Genomic DNA, 14,469 nt, shown 5'->3' with positions numbered 1-14,469 from the left:
CAATTCTCGTGGAAACGTATTATCTGGACTCTGTCTATACTGGATGGCCCAGGTGTACAGTCCCTGCTTTATCTCAGCTACCGCCTTGGGAAAGCCTGTCTCACCAGCCTCGTCGCATTCAGCCCTCACCCTCTTCCTCACTGCCCCGACGACACTCCAGTCTCTTCCCAGGGGCACCCGTTGTCCCGTGAAGATGCCATACCGTCTTCTGTCCTCATGGATGGTCTGTCTCCCCTAAAACTCACGTGCTCTGCTAAGCTCAGTGCCTCGTCCACACGCACGTCCTGGGCGGGTGCAGGGCTTGTGTCAAAGAAGAGACCACAAGCCACTATCCCGGGCTGCTCCAGGAAGGGCCCCAGGAGGTTAAAGGCAGCCTCACTGGAGACAGGGGGTAGTTCTGGGGGCTTTTTCCTCCCAAAGGCTGGAGCTCCAATGAGCCAATGCAAACTAGGTCAGGAATTTCATAGAAAAATAAAGGTACTGCAGAGGGGCACTAGCCCGCTGTCCGAGGCTGCCCAAGGGTGAATGGGAGGCTGACCGCTGGCCCCAGATGTGGCCACACGGAGGTCACGGGTGGTCTTACCTGCACTGACCTGAGCAGTGGCGGTGAAAACGGCAGAGGAGTCCTGCTCGGAGCAGAGCTGGAGACAAAGGGAAATAACTTTCTGAGGAGCTTTGTGGGAAAGGGAGCAAGAGTCAGGGGTGCCCGGGGCAGGCTAGGACTGACTGGGGCGCCCTGATGCTGAGCCATGGGTTTGCTGAGGATTCAGGGTTGGGGGGAGCCACTGTCTCCATCGCAACGCCCCACCCCTCCACTTCCCAGATGAAACCCTCCCAAGGCCCCACTTGAGCCTCAGCGGTTGCCCTGCAAGAATGGGAGGAGGGGAGTTCCCATCGTGTTGCAGTGGTTAACGAATCTGACTAGGAACCGTGAGGTGGCGGGTTCGATCTCTGGCCTCGTTCAGTGGGTTAAGGATCAGGCATTTCCTCGAGCTGTGGTGTAGGTCGAAGACATGGCTCGGATCCCTTGTTGCTGTGGCTCTGGTATAGGCCGATGGCTACAGCTCCAATTGGACCCCTAGCCTGAGAACCTCCATATGCCGCCGGAGCGGCCCTAGAAAAGGCAAAAAGACCAAAAAAAAGGGGGGGGGGTGTTTGGGCTGCAGAGGTGGGTGCCTCTCGCTGCTGGGACTGGGCCAGAAAACACGGGTGGGGGGACGGGAGGGGTGTCCCGGTGCACTGAAAGGAGGAGCATCCCAGGCAGAGAGGGGTGAGGTCCCTGGAGACAGACCAGGGGAGATGCCACCAGCCCCTGACCCGTTTGGGGCTGCTGAGAAATCTGCCTGGGCCCCCCACCCCCTGGGACGTCTGTGGGGATGGGGGGCGCCCACTGAGAAGTCTTGGGGGGGCCCACCCACTGGTGCTCCTTGAGTCCTGGTGAGAGCGGTGTCCTCAGGGGAGGTGAGCTTCTCGTGGGAACCTCCCCCCCGGGGGGGTGGTGTGGAACCCCCAGCTGGTCTGGCCCAGGATTGGTGGGGGGGAGGAGCCACCAGTTAGTCTTTTCAAGCCATACGGGCAGCTGGTGGTGACTGGAGAAGAGAGAGCAGAGACGCGGCTGCCTGTGTGCGGAAGGGAGGTGAGCACGCTTGCAGATGTCGAGTGAGGGGTGTGAGATCAACACTGGAGTTTAATCCACTGTCACCTGTGAGGTGGCGCCCAGACAACGACTGGGACAGGCTGGGGAAGAGGCTTGGGTGGTGATAGGGCCGGGGACGGGTGTGCGTGATGGGGTCAGAGGGCGGCAGTGCCCCAGGAGCCGCGGGGTGGGGCGTCAGCTGCCCTGATGACTGGGACATTCCAGGAGGGCCCAGGACCCCTTCCTTTCCGGGGTGGAGAGGGGGAGGAGCCTGAAGCCAGCAGGCATCCTCCTTCTGGGACACCCAGCCCGCCTCCCCTACTGCTGCCCCTCCACGGCCTGGCCAGCTGGGTCCAGCCTGGTGCGGACGAAGGGGGCCCAGAGGGACCTGCCCACCAGCTCAGGTTCCAGCGCCCACACCCCCACACCCTTGCTGTGTTTTCCTAAGAATTACTCATCAGAGACCCACCAGGGAGGCTCCTGGGCTGTTTACCACAGGCCAGCCCTGGCCACAGACTATTCTGGGAGCTGGGGGTGGGGGCAGCTTGGCTGGCGGGGGAGGGCTTGTCTCTGGGCAGCAGGGAGGGGGGCTGGGGCTTCACTGGGCACCTACACGCGTGCCCAGGCACCACGGGGTGTGCGGTTTTACCCCCTCTTCGGGGCAACTAGAGAATGTGGTCATTCCTATCCTTCCTGCCTGCCTGGGATTTGGGGCTGATGGGGCAGTGGGCCTGGGCTGGAGGAATTTAACTGACCACTAGTGGGAGAGACACCGCCACAGGAGAAGGGCCAGGAAGGCCACAGGGACTCTGAGGGACAGCCGCAGTGCAGAGAGTGTCCTGTGGACGAACTTGGCCCCAGCCCATCGAGCACCTCCTAGCTGGACCTCTGGCCTGTGCACGCTCGAGCCTCCCAGCCATAGACTGAGGGATTTTGGGAAATAAAGCCCTTTTGTTCTAATTAAAAACGACCGATTGGAGTTCCCGTCGTGGCGCAGTGGTTAACGAATCTGACTAGGAACCACGAGGTTGCGGGTTCGATCCATGGCCTTGCTCCGTGGGTTAAGGATCCGGCGTGGCTGTGAGCTGGGGTGTAGGTCGCAGATGCGGCTTGGATCCCGCGTTGCTGTGGCTGTGGTGCAGGCCGGCAGCTACAGCTCTGATTCGACCCCTAGCCTGAGAACCTCCATATGCCCAGGCAGCGGCCCAAGAAATGGCAAAAAGACCGATCAAGAAGCCAAAAAATGAGCAAATCAAACAATCAAAAACTTTGCTGTGTCTTGCTCAAATACATAATTTATATTATTTTCTGTTATTATGTGGAATAGCAAAAAAACCCTGACCATCTACTGACCGTAAGGAAAATTGTCAGGAAATTAGGAAGGAGTTACCGTGGTGGCTCAGCAGAAATGAACCTGACCAGCATCCGTGAGGACACAGGTTCGATCCCTGGCCTTGCGCAGTGGGTTAAGGATCTGGCGTTGCCGTGAGCTGTGATGTAGGTCACAGACATGGCTCGGATCTGGGTGGCTGTGGCTGTGGTATAGGCCAGTAGCTGTATGACCCCTAGCCTGGGAACTTCCATGAGCTGCGAGTGCAGCCCTAAAAAGCAAAAAAAAAAAAAGTATTTCTGCCTGGAAATTAATACCACAAATAAAAACACTGCTATATATAATTTGGGGGTTATGAAGGAAACCAAAAGGGAAATAGGCTTATTTAAAGATGAACACAAATGAGAATAACACCTATTAAAACCCGTAAGACTGGGAGTTTCTGCTGTGGCTCAGTGGTAACAAATCTGACTAGTACCCATGAGGACACAGGTTCGATCCCTGGCCTCACTCAGTGGGTTAAGGATGTGGTGTGGCCTCGAGCTGGAGGAGGAGGCGGAGGCGACAGGCACTGGGCAGAGCGTCCCGTGGACAACTGGGTGGCGGACATGGACTCAGCGAGGGCGTCCCAGAAGCTCTCGTGCAGCCTTGTGGGTCCGGGTGCTGGCTGGGTGCTGTTTGCTGGCTCCGTCCAGCTGCGGTTCTCCGCCAGCACAGAAGCTCGCTCTGTCCTGTGAACACACGGATGTCCCAACAGAGACACCTTCAGATCCAAACTGGAGGCTTGCGAGAGCATCTGGGTGCTGCTCTGTGACCACCTGAAGCCTCCAGAGGCGTGGCCCCAGGGAGGACGCAGTAACAAAGACACTACTATTTGCTTAGTTGTCTCTTTCCTTTTAATGATTGAGGCGCATTAACAGGTATCCACTGCTCCCGTAAATGTCAAAAGCCAAAGTCGCCAAGCCGTCCTGAGGAGGTTTAGCTCCCAGTAAGACCATTCTGTCTTTTCCTGGGTGGAGGCGAGTCATTTTACAGGAGGCATTTTGTAAAATTAAAAGCTGTTCACCAGGAGCTCCCGTCGTCGCGGTGGAGCAGAAATGAATCCGACTGGGAACCACGAGGTTGTGGGTTCGATCCCTGGCCTCGCTCAGGGGGTTAAGGACCCGGTGTTAATGATTAGAGATGAAATTGCAGATATCAGACAAATGAGATTTGATATTTAAAGGGAAATGCAAGATTGAAGGGAGAATAGATTACAGCAAAAATTCTTTTTTTTTTTTTTTTTGGTCTTTCTACCTTTTCTAGGGCCCCTCCCGCAGCATATGGAGGTTCCCATCTAATTGGAGCTGTAGCCGCCAGCCTACGCCAGAGCTACAGCAGCCCGAGATCTGAGCCTCGTCTGCGACCTACACCACAGCTCATGGCAATGCCGGATCCTAACCCACTGAGCAAGGCCAGGGATCGAATCCACAACCTCACGGTTCCTAGTCGGATTTGTTAACCGCTGAGCCACCACGGAAACACCAATTATAGCAAAAATTCTTATTCAGAGCCAAATGTCTGTGTCTGTAGCAAAAGCCTCATGCTGTCCTGCCACAAGGTGGGATGTCTGGTTCTCCCTGGGGGAGCAACCTGCTGTGGGGGCTCACTGAGCCCCCCCCCTTCAGGTCCACCCCGATTGCACCATCCAACTTCCCGTTGCCAGGGTGATGGCTTCCAGCAATGAGGCCTTGTTGAGATCTCCATTTTCTTCTCTGCCAACCTGTGAAGACTCCACACCTTCTCTGGTGTCGGGGGCAGGGTGGGAGGGGTCAAGACCCAGGCTCTGCCCAGGGGGACATGACCAGGGGGGACTCCCACAGCCCCTGCCAGGGGGGACCCCCTGAGTTAGGGTCTCACCCCTGACCCAGACAAAACCTGCTGTTTCAACGTTACTGCAGAAACAGTGTAGGACAGAGCTTAGCTCCTCTTCCTGAAACCTGGAGATCACAAGGCAGATGGCACTTCTGGCCCCTGCCTGCCCAGGCGTCTAGGGGCAAAGGGCACACGAGCTCAGCTCTGCTACTTGCCACCCAGAGGGACAGGGGCCTGTGCTTCTAAGACTGCTCCCAGGGCGAGGGCTTGAGGGGAGAGTGTCAGGCAGGGAACGTGGTAAAAGTCAGGTCACACATAAAGAAGCTGGAAGCAGCTGCCCAGAATGTTCTTTACGTCGGAAAGTATGCTTTGAGGTCATTATTCAGGATTTTATAGGCCGCTTCTTGGCTGAGCCCCAGGCTGGCTTCTGGCCTTGCAGAAACGCGACATCATGTTTTACGAGTGGCAGATGGCTTTTATCACACCTCTGCATCATTGCTATGGTGACAGCGCTGTGCGCTGCCCTGGGACGGGGCACCGCGTGGCTGCACGTGGCCAGAGCCGGCCGCTCAGGCCTTGAGCCGGGCCCCTGGATGACGCCCGGCCAAGCGTGTCCCTCTCTTCAGTTTCCCTCCCGGCTGAGTGGCGGTGGCAAGGACAGCGCCCGTGCCCCCCGACACACACCCGGGCACAGCCAGGCCCAGGCCAGTCTTACAGGGATGGCGTCCACTCGGGCCCCACGGAAGCCCCTGACCTGCCTCCTCCCCACGGTGCTCTGCAGCCACCTGCACGGACCGCCTGGCCAAACCCCATGCTCGGTGTCAGAGACAAGCGGAAGCAGTTCTTACTCGTCTGAGGCCCTCCTGCCCAGGCCCTTGTCCCGGGGTAAAGGGCAAGGCCCCCTGTCCTCAGCTTGCTCCCATCAGATGCCTGGTTCCCAGGCGCCTTTCTCAGGGTGGGGGGGTGGCTCCAGTGACTGCGGCTCAGACCCGCCCTAGCTGCCCCCACCCCCGCCGCCACACACACACACACACACACACACACACACACACACACGGCAGAATTTGGAAGAAGGACTGGTTTCGGTCTAGGGAAATGACTGCCTTTGGCTCGGAGAGGCAATGGCTTCACTCTCCCTTGAAGCTTCGGCGTCACTCTCTCCACAGTCTGAAGGAAAACTCAGAGCCGCCAGAGCGGGGCCAGCTCCAGCAGTCAGGATGAGGAGGCGGAAAAAGGCTCAGAAGCCTCAGCCGGGCGGGCGAGGCAGGGCGGGGCCCAGGACGAAGAACATCCAAAGCCAAGGGCAGAGGGCTGAGCCGGACGCGTCCAGACCCTTCCCGAAAGCCTCCCAACCAGCCAAGCCCAGGTCTCCTGCTCCCGGGTGGGAGGAGACCCGGGAGTCACGCCAGCCCACTCTGCGCCCTGGTCTCGCCAGCACAGCAGGGACCCGAGCCTCCAGCCCACCCTCCCCACCCCATGGCCAGGTATCTGCCCTCTGGGTAGAGCCATTCCAGGCCACTGCCCCTCACATCTGACCCACTAATGGTCTTTATTTGCTCAGAGGAGCCAGGAAGGTGCCCCTGGAGATGCTGTGGGGGCCTCAAGTTCTCTTCAGAAAGCCCCCGGCCCCCGGCTTTAGGGAACCAAGAAGGGAGGGGACCCAGGGTGCCTCCCTGGGGACCAGGCTTTGTCACAGTCTGTGCCCCCCATCTCACTCTCGGCCTGGCCTCTCCTCACAGAAGGCAGGTGTGACACGCCTAACCATGTTTTCAGGGGCCTCAGCACTTTGGACTAAAAATAGGGTTAATGAGAAATGGAGAAGCAGGAGCCCAGGGCTGGACAAACATTGGTTTCCACACAACGCCAGGCAGCAGTGACCTTCTGGCAATCCCACCCTGCGGTCCTGGGACCCTCTGCCCGACCCACATCCTTCCCTTTGCAGGAAGGACGGGGGAGCCCCCGTGACTGGGTGTCTCCCGCAGGCTCTCAAGGCCCGCGTTGCCTGCAGATGGTGTGGCCTCCCCAGATGGTGTGGCCTCCCCAGAAATTCTGGATTTCTCCCCAGAATTCTGGGCAGAAGGCCCGCCCTGCCCTCCCTCCAGCAACACCTTCCACCCGAAGGACCCAGGAGCCTTCCAGCAACACCCAAGGCCGAGGGGGTGGTCACCGGCCGAGGGTGGCCAGCAGCCGCCCAGGCTCCAAGCGAGTGTGAGAAGCGTTGGTTTTCTGGGTCAGCCTGCTCGCTCTGGGGGCTGCGTGCAGAGCTGGGCGTGAACCTCAGACTCCCAGGGCCTGGCTGGGGCCAGGCGCACACCCATGTGCCGTGGGCACCGGAAGGCCGTCCCAGGCCTGGGTCCCGGGTCCCCCCAGAGGTCCTCCTGATTCAGAGGGAAGGTCAGTGGGCCGCCCACTGCTAACAGACCTTGTGTCTAATGGACACAGGGAGGACAGCAGGTCTGATGTCCATGCCCAGGTGTCCGGCTGACACGGCCTCCCACACACAGCTGGAGGGTCCCCTGTTTCTCAGTCCTTTTGCAGGGGGACAGGGGCTGCTCAGGAGCCAGAGAGGTGGGGCTCGTTCTTGGCACAGCCCCAGAAGTCTGGGCAGGACACTGGCTTCTGGCCAGTACGGGAGGTGCAAGGCCCCGAGAGCCCCTGGGATGGGGTCCCCTAGGCACTTCCATGCAGAGAAGCCCCCAAAGGCCAGACACAGCAGTGAGGCCTGAAGCACTGTTCTAGCTCCACTCCCCCCGCCAAAAAAAGCAGGAACTTTCTCTTTCTCTCTAGGCCAAGGATACATTAGCGAAGGGCAAACACGGCACAATGATCATTTATCATCTGGAGCCGGAGAGGGCGCTGGGAACCCTGTCCTGGCCTCAGGACTCAAGGTCAGAGCTTCTGCCTTCCCTCATTATTTCTATTTTTAACGATTGTGCTCAGGCCTCTTGCAAAAATAGCAAGAGGTGAGAACATTTCTAACACGAACCTGCTCCCCTTTGTTGGAAAACTGCGGGGATGTGGGAAAAACTGGCCAGGATCTGGGCAATGTGGCATCAAGTTGTCTCCTGCATGGCTGGTGGCCCCCCCGCTTGCTGCTCAGGTGGGTAAACTGAGGCCCCACTGGGCAGGCACAGGCCAGGGTCAGCCACGGGTCCTGGCCCCTCTGAAACACAGGCCCAGGTGGCCAGAGGGCCCAGTCTGCGGCCCTGATGGTGGGGGGGCAGCGGGAGCAGGACTGCCCACCCACGGGGCTGTGACCTCTCTGCTCTGAAAACAGGGTCTTCCCAGGCAATGCCTGCGAGCTCGCCTGCTGGACCCTCAGTCCCATCAAAGACAACGAGGACTTGCCCTCCTGGGAGGCAGCCAAGGGACAAAGAACAAAAGCATGTGCACACACGTGGTTGAGAGCACGCGTGAACATGAGTCCTGTGTGTGGATGTGTGCACACATGTGTGATGGTGTTGGTGTGTGTTGTGTGTGCATGCATTCGGGTTGGTATGTGTGCGCATGTGCCCAGCGGAGCAGGGATTCTCGAGAGGGTCCCGAGGCCACTGCCCCCCTCCCAGTGGGCTGGGGGTCGGCCCCCATCCGGGAGCAGCCGCGTGGAGGTGAGCAAAGCTGGGGCAGCAGGCCTGCCTCACCTGACGTTAGAATCCCCTGAGCGGGTCCGAGTCTGCTGGGCCCTGTGCGTCCGGAAGGGTTGCCCTCCCCTGACCGGGGCCCACTCCACCTCTCCCTTCCCATCCCCATCTAGAACGCAGCATCTGGCTCCAGGCCGGGAGCCAGACGGGCGGCCCTGCAAGAGAACAGAGGAGGAGCAGCAGCAGGACGGCCATCTGCTCTGTCCTCCCGCCAGCCCTCCGATGGCGCCGACCCACCCCCTCTCAGCCGCGCTGGCCAGGCCAGGGGTCCGTGGAGAGGACCCTCTGGGGCTGATGGGGCCTTGCCCTGCACCCAGAGCCCTTGACGAGCCCTCGGGCCCACTCTCGCCTTCTTACCTGAACAAACATTCCCACAGTGCCCACAGGGAGCCAGGCGCCCGTCAGCCCTGGAGCGTGGCTGTGTCCAGAATCAGAGGAAGAGGGACAGGGTCTCCTGGACGGTGGCCCAGGGCTCCCACTCGTGGCCAGGGGACCAGCAGGGACATGTCTTCTCTTGGGGTGAGTGGGAGCCCCAGGGTCATTTTCCCAAAGAGCCCACGACCCTCTCGCGGGACAGAGGCTGCTCCCTAAAGCAGGGCCTGGGGAAGTGGTGTGCCCACGGCCCTGGGTCCACACGGCCTGTGGGCACCAGGCAGCTGCAGGGCAGGCGGACTCTGGTCGGGAGGGCGGCTGTGGGACATCCGATAGGACAGGGTGCTGAGCCGCAGAGGGTCCAAGAGCAGGCTCCACTCATCCAATGGCCAGCATCACAGTTCAGCGGCATGCGGCTTTGCCTGTTCTCTGTGGTCAGGGGATCCGATGGCCTGGCTGTGTCCTCAGCCTCGAGGCCTGTCCTGGGGTGGGGGAGGGGTGCTGCGGGTGCCCCCAGCCCATGTCCCAGGCCTCTGCCTCCTCCTCCCTCACGGCAGCGGCCTTTCCAGAGGGAGGGAGAGAGCGGGGTCAGAGGGGTGACCACCTGATCGCTGAGGAAGAGCCATCTGTCCCCACACTTGCCCCTCAGAACCCACCCCTGGGCCCTTGCCGCATGCTCGGGGAGGCGCTACACAAGGGTGCTAACACTGAGATGTCACACCCTAAGGGAGAGGCCCACCTGACCCCGGAGCTTGGGGTGTGGCCTCTTCCTCTCACCCCACCGGCCACTGCTGTGTCCTGTGCACCCTACCGTCCACACAGCCTTTCTGAGAGTCAAGACTCTTAAAGCCTTTATCCTCGTGACCCTCCAGGAAATTACTCAGTTGAAGAAACCAGGAAAAATGCAAGGGAGTTCCCACTGTGGGAAGCAGGTTAAGGACCCATCATAGTCTCCATGAGGACCCGGGTTTGATCCCTGGCCTCACTCAGTGGGTTAAGGATCCGGCGTTTCCTCAAGCCGCAGCGTAGCTCGCAGATGCAGCTCGGATCCAGGGTTGCCGTGGCTGTGGCGTAGGCCCCAGCTGCAACTCTGATTCGACCCCCAGCCCTGGAACCTCCATATGCCGCAGGTGAAGCCCTAAGAAGAAGAAAAAAAAGATGGAGTTCCCGTTGTGGCTCAGCAGTTAATGAACCTGACCAGCATGGTTCCATGCCAGGCATCGCTCAGTGGGTTAAGGATCCAGCACTGCTGTGAGATGTGGTGTAGGTTGCAGACGCCGCTCAGATCTGGTGTGGCTGTGGCTGTGGTGTAGGCTAGTGGCTAGAGCTCCAACTCGACCCTGAGCCGGGGAACCTCTATATGCTGTGGGTGCAGCCCTAAAACGACAAAAAAAAAAAAAAAAGAGAGAGAGAGAGAAATGAAGATTGACGATGTTAACGTCCTCCCAAAATGATGATGGAGAAACTAATTACAGATAATGTTTAAGAAACGGAAAATGAGGTGTGTGCATAGATATTTCCCCTTTAGTCCATTCTGCTGAGAGAAGCCAGCGCCTCTGGCTGTTGTGGGTGACAAGACGCCTCCCTCCCTCCACGTCCTGGCCGTCACCCAACCAGGGGCTTGATGGCCAGAAGCCATCGCCCACCTGCTCATTTTATGGCTCGTTAAGCAAGCACAGCGGCTGCCCATTCCTGCTTTCAGCATCAGGGAGGGTTGAATGTGTGTGCCGCTAATGGTGCTGGACTTGGCCAAGGTCAGAGCCAACGTTAACGGAACGCTTATCGGTAGAGTCAGGGGCCCGTTTCCTCCTGCAATCCTGTGGGTGTGACTAAAAGCCAGGCTGGAACCCACAGAATGAGGAAATTGCACAACTGCCTAACACACTGAAGGGAGTGGCCAGAGCCTCGGAGGGGACAGACACACCTGCGACCCGGGCATTAGGACAGAGGCAGCCCTGACTTCAGGAGTCTGTTGGTTTTTTTTTAGCTTTTTGTCTTTTCTAGGGCCGCTCCCATGGCATATGGAGGTTCCCGGGCTAGGGGTCGAATCAGAGCTGTAGCCGCCAGCCTATACCAGAGCTACAGCAACGCAGGATCCGAGCTGCATCTGTGACATACACCACAGCTCACGGCAACGCCGGATCCTTAACCCACTGAGCAAGGCCAGGGAGCGAACCCGCAACCTCGTGGTTCCTAGTCAGATTCGTTAACCACTGCGCCACGACGGGAACTCCCAGGAGTCTTTTTTTCAGCAAAGGCCACATTTTCAAAATTCACAGGGGCCTTCCTGTCGTGGCTCAGTGGTAATGAACCTGACTAGGATCCATGAGGACACTGGGCTCTGCCTTTTGTCCCTTGTGCATTTACTCAGGGGCCTTGACAGCCCCGCCTGGACCGCGAGGGGCTTCAGGACAGACCCGCTTGCACTCAAGAAGGAGTTCTGTTCAGACTTTAGAATTTCGCTGAAAGGGAACAGCTCTGATGATCGAACGTGGCCATTAAAATTCATATTTCATAGGCTGTTTCTAAAGGAAAGGGAAGCAGACAAGGGGTGGACAAGAAGGGCAGGAGGCCCTCCAGGGGCCCCGGTGGAATCACAGTCCTCAGTTTAGGGAAATTGAAGACAATGTGGGCCAGGCGGGCGGCTGTGCTCGTGAGGGGTGGCCCCCGCCAGCCCGCCAGCCCCACGCTCCCCCACGTGGCCACGGCGTGGCCAGGGCCTGCCTGTCGCCCTCTAATTTTCCTGCCCGGCCTCGGATCCCACGCCTTCCTGAAACACTCTCCCATCTGGCTCCCGTTCACCGCATTTTCCTGTTTTTGTTTGTTTACCAGGCTTCGCTGGCTTCCCTCTTGGGCGTCACTGTCTGGGGTCTGTCCTGGCATCGCTCTCCCCCAGGTCCGAGCGCCAACCCCTGACCCCAAGCCCCAGCCCGAGCCTCTTGTCGGACTCCAGGTCCCTGCATCCCATGGCCTGCACCACCTTCCCCGTGGGTGGTGGCCACCCCCAACCCTCACCCCGCAGCCTCCCTCTGCAGCAGGTGGCCGGCCCGAGTTGTGTCCAGCCCTCTGTCTACCTCACGTCTATCTTGGACCCCTTCTCTCTGCTCTCACCTTCCACCTGGTCTGAGCGGCTGCCTCTCCCAGGGTCACGGCTGAGGTTGCTCCCACTCCCTCCTTCCCACCCCTCCACCCCAGGGAGCAGGCACCATGTCCCCTCGGGGGGCTTCCACTTTTCATCCCCAGAAAGCAAAAGAAAGCAAGAAATACCCGTGACAGAGGCTGTTAGTCGAAGCCCATGTCTAGGAGGAAGCCCTGCTCACACTCATACACGCACGCCCCTCGGGTGACCGCTCAGCCCCGCGGGCTGGCCCCCCGGCAGGCCCCAGTTCCAGGTTGTCATCTGTGCTTCTGACCGACCTGCAATAACACTGGGGTCCCCTGACCCCTTCTTTGAGCTCAAGAATCGGCTCGAGAGAGTTCCCTGGTGACCTAGTGCTGAGGATTCAGCCCTGTCACCACTGCGGCCTAAATTCAATCCCTGGTCTGGGAACTGAAATCCCACATCCAGCTGCTATGTGCTGCAACCAAAAAAAAAAACAAAACCAAAAACAAACCAAAACCCAAATGGACAGAGAAAAGAATATGCTAGAGGGGTTTCTGTTGTGGTGCAGCAGTAATGAACCTGACTAGTATCCACGAAGATGCAGGTTTGACCCCTGGCCTCGGTCAGTGGGTTTGTAGGAGAAAATGTCCCCATAAAAAGGTGGAAAGGAGAGACCCGGGCCATGACGACTAAGCAAAGTCTAGCCAACTGCCCCAACCACCCCCCCCCCCCACATCTGCTTCTGCAAACTCGTTTCTGCATCTATTACTTTGCCAGTTCTCACTCTGGTCCTCCAAGCACGGACCCGGAAGAACGAGCCCATAAAAGCCTTGCGAAACCCCTCTTCGGGGCTCTCCTCTGAGCCCGCCGGCGTAATAAACCTGAGTTCTCCAACTCTCCGAGTGCTCGCTTGGTTTCTCACTGTGTGAAAGAGCTGCTGGAGCTGGTACACGGGCCATAGGGCTGCCACCAGAGCTGATACACTCTGGCCTTGGGCTGCTGACAGCCGCTGCAACAGGTTAAGGATCCTGGATTGCCATGAGCTGTGGTGCAGGTCGAAGATGTGGCCAGGATCTGGCACTGCTGTGGCTGTGGTGTAGGCTGATGGCTACGCCTCCGGTTCGACCCCTAGCCTGGGAACTTCATATGCAACTTTCACATGTGCAGCCCTAAAAAAAAGACACACACACACACACACAAATCTGCTAGAGTGGCCCTCAGAGTTCAGGGAAATACATTTACTGATTTATTAGAGGAAAGTGTGTGATCTAGGAGGGGCTGCCTGACTCTTAGGTGGGCGCGTGGTCATCTGGACTATTGATACACTTCCCAGACTCTGATGCAGCCAGTGGAGCTGGGCAGGCAAGTTAGAGATGAAGATGTGTTAGCTGGAGTGGCGCCTGAGAGCTGAAGCCTCCTTGCAAGCTGGGGAGCAGCCAGACGTGAAGGCTGGAGCTCCAGCAGCCACTTTAGGACGGGGAACGGAAGCCGTGAGCAGTGGGGTAGAAGGATTTCCCGTCACAAGAGACCCCAGCGTGAATTTCATGCGCTCTGGGAACGCCAGCCTCTGTGCTTCCTTTATGTGAAATAAAATGCACTTGTGTCTTGTTTTAGCCCCTGTTATTTTGGGTTTCTGTTTATGCAGCTGAACCTAACTAAGGGAGTGACAAGCAGGACTGGCCACATCTGTGATTATTCCAAGGCAGCTGCTCCTGCAGAAACACAGAGTCTTTGTCAGCATCCTGTGCCCTGGCCCAGTTTCCATGACGGCCCTCGGTCCTCAGGCTGCTTGTCAGAGAAGAACCCATCACTCTGACCATGGTCAGGAGGCAGCTTGCCCGGGTCCTGGGAAACCCACTGCATCGGCTCTGGCTCTACGTCCACCTCTCACCACGGCGCCCCTCCCCCACCCGTGAAGGTAAAGTCTTTCCTTTCTGATCTTGTCACTTGTCACTAGGCAAGACCACGCCCTCCATGCCAGCTTCCGGACTGCCTGGCGTGCTGAGACATGAGCAGAAGCAGACAGAGAGGCCGAGGTCTTCAGAGGAACCCGGGAGAGGGTGGCGAGCAGTGGCTACCTGCCCTTGGGCTGCGTCCTGGAGGCGCTTCACCCTGACCTTGGCTTCCTGCCCTCTGGGTGGTGTCACCCCAGGTCTGGAGGCGGGAGGGAGGTGACCGCCCCAGGTCACATGGCAGGTGCACTGCAGGCCCATGCAGTGCTAACCGCTGTCCTCAGCACTGCACGGAGCACCATGTGAACAGGCTTAGGGTGGAAGCCACGTCCAGCCTGCACCCAGGTGCTGCTGTCAATTCCCAGCACCTGGAGTTCCCATCGTGGCGCAGTGGTTAACGAATCCGACTAGGAGCCATGAGGTTGTAGGTTTGATCTCTGGTCTTGCTCAGTGGGTTAAGGATCCGGCGTTGCTGTGAGCTGTGGTGTAGATGGCAGACGCGGCTTAGATCCCATGTTGCTGTGGCTCTGGAGTAGGCTGGCGGCTACAGCTCCGATTAGATGGGAACCTCCATATGCCGT

At 58.7% G+C, this 14,469-nt stretch overlaps 1 long non-coding RNA gene across 2 annotated transcripts; it reads left to right on the top strand.

The window, feature by feature from the left end:
• Positions 1-1,553: 1,553 nt before the first annotated feature.
• On the top strand, positions 1,554-13,702 carry LOC146404306 (uncharacterized). 2 transcript variants are annotated; one of them, XR_014839908.1, is made up of 3 exons: positions 1,554-1,636; positions 7,608-7,708; positions 13,582-13,702. It is a non-coding gene; the product is annotated as an uncharacterized LOC146404306 (long non-coding RNA). The 2 variants fall into 2 exon arrangements; XR_014839907.1 differs by lacking the exon at positions 13,582-13,702 and adding an exon at positions 8,839-8,961.
• Positions 13,703-14,469: the final 767 nt, after the last annotated feature.

The sequence above is a fragment of the Sus scrofa genome, chromosome 3 (assembly GCF_054392235.1).
Source record: "Sus scrofa isolate SSC_HxYL_T2T_F1_AM1 chromosome 3, Sscrofa_HxYL_maternal_Yorkshire_Landrace_v2.0, whole genome shotgun sequence".
Classification (NCBI taxonomy): Eukaryota; Metazoa; Chordata; class Mammalia; order Artiodactyla; family Suidae; genus Sus; species Sus scrofa.
This window is presented reverse-complemented; position numbering and strand designations above follow the sequence as displayed.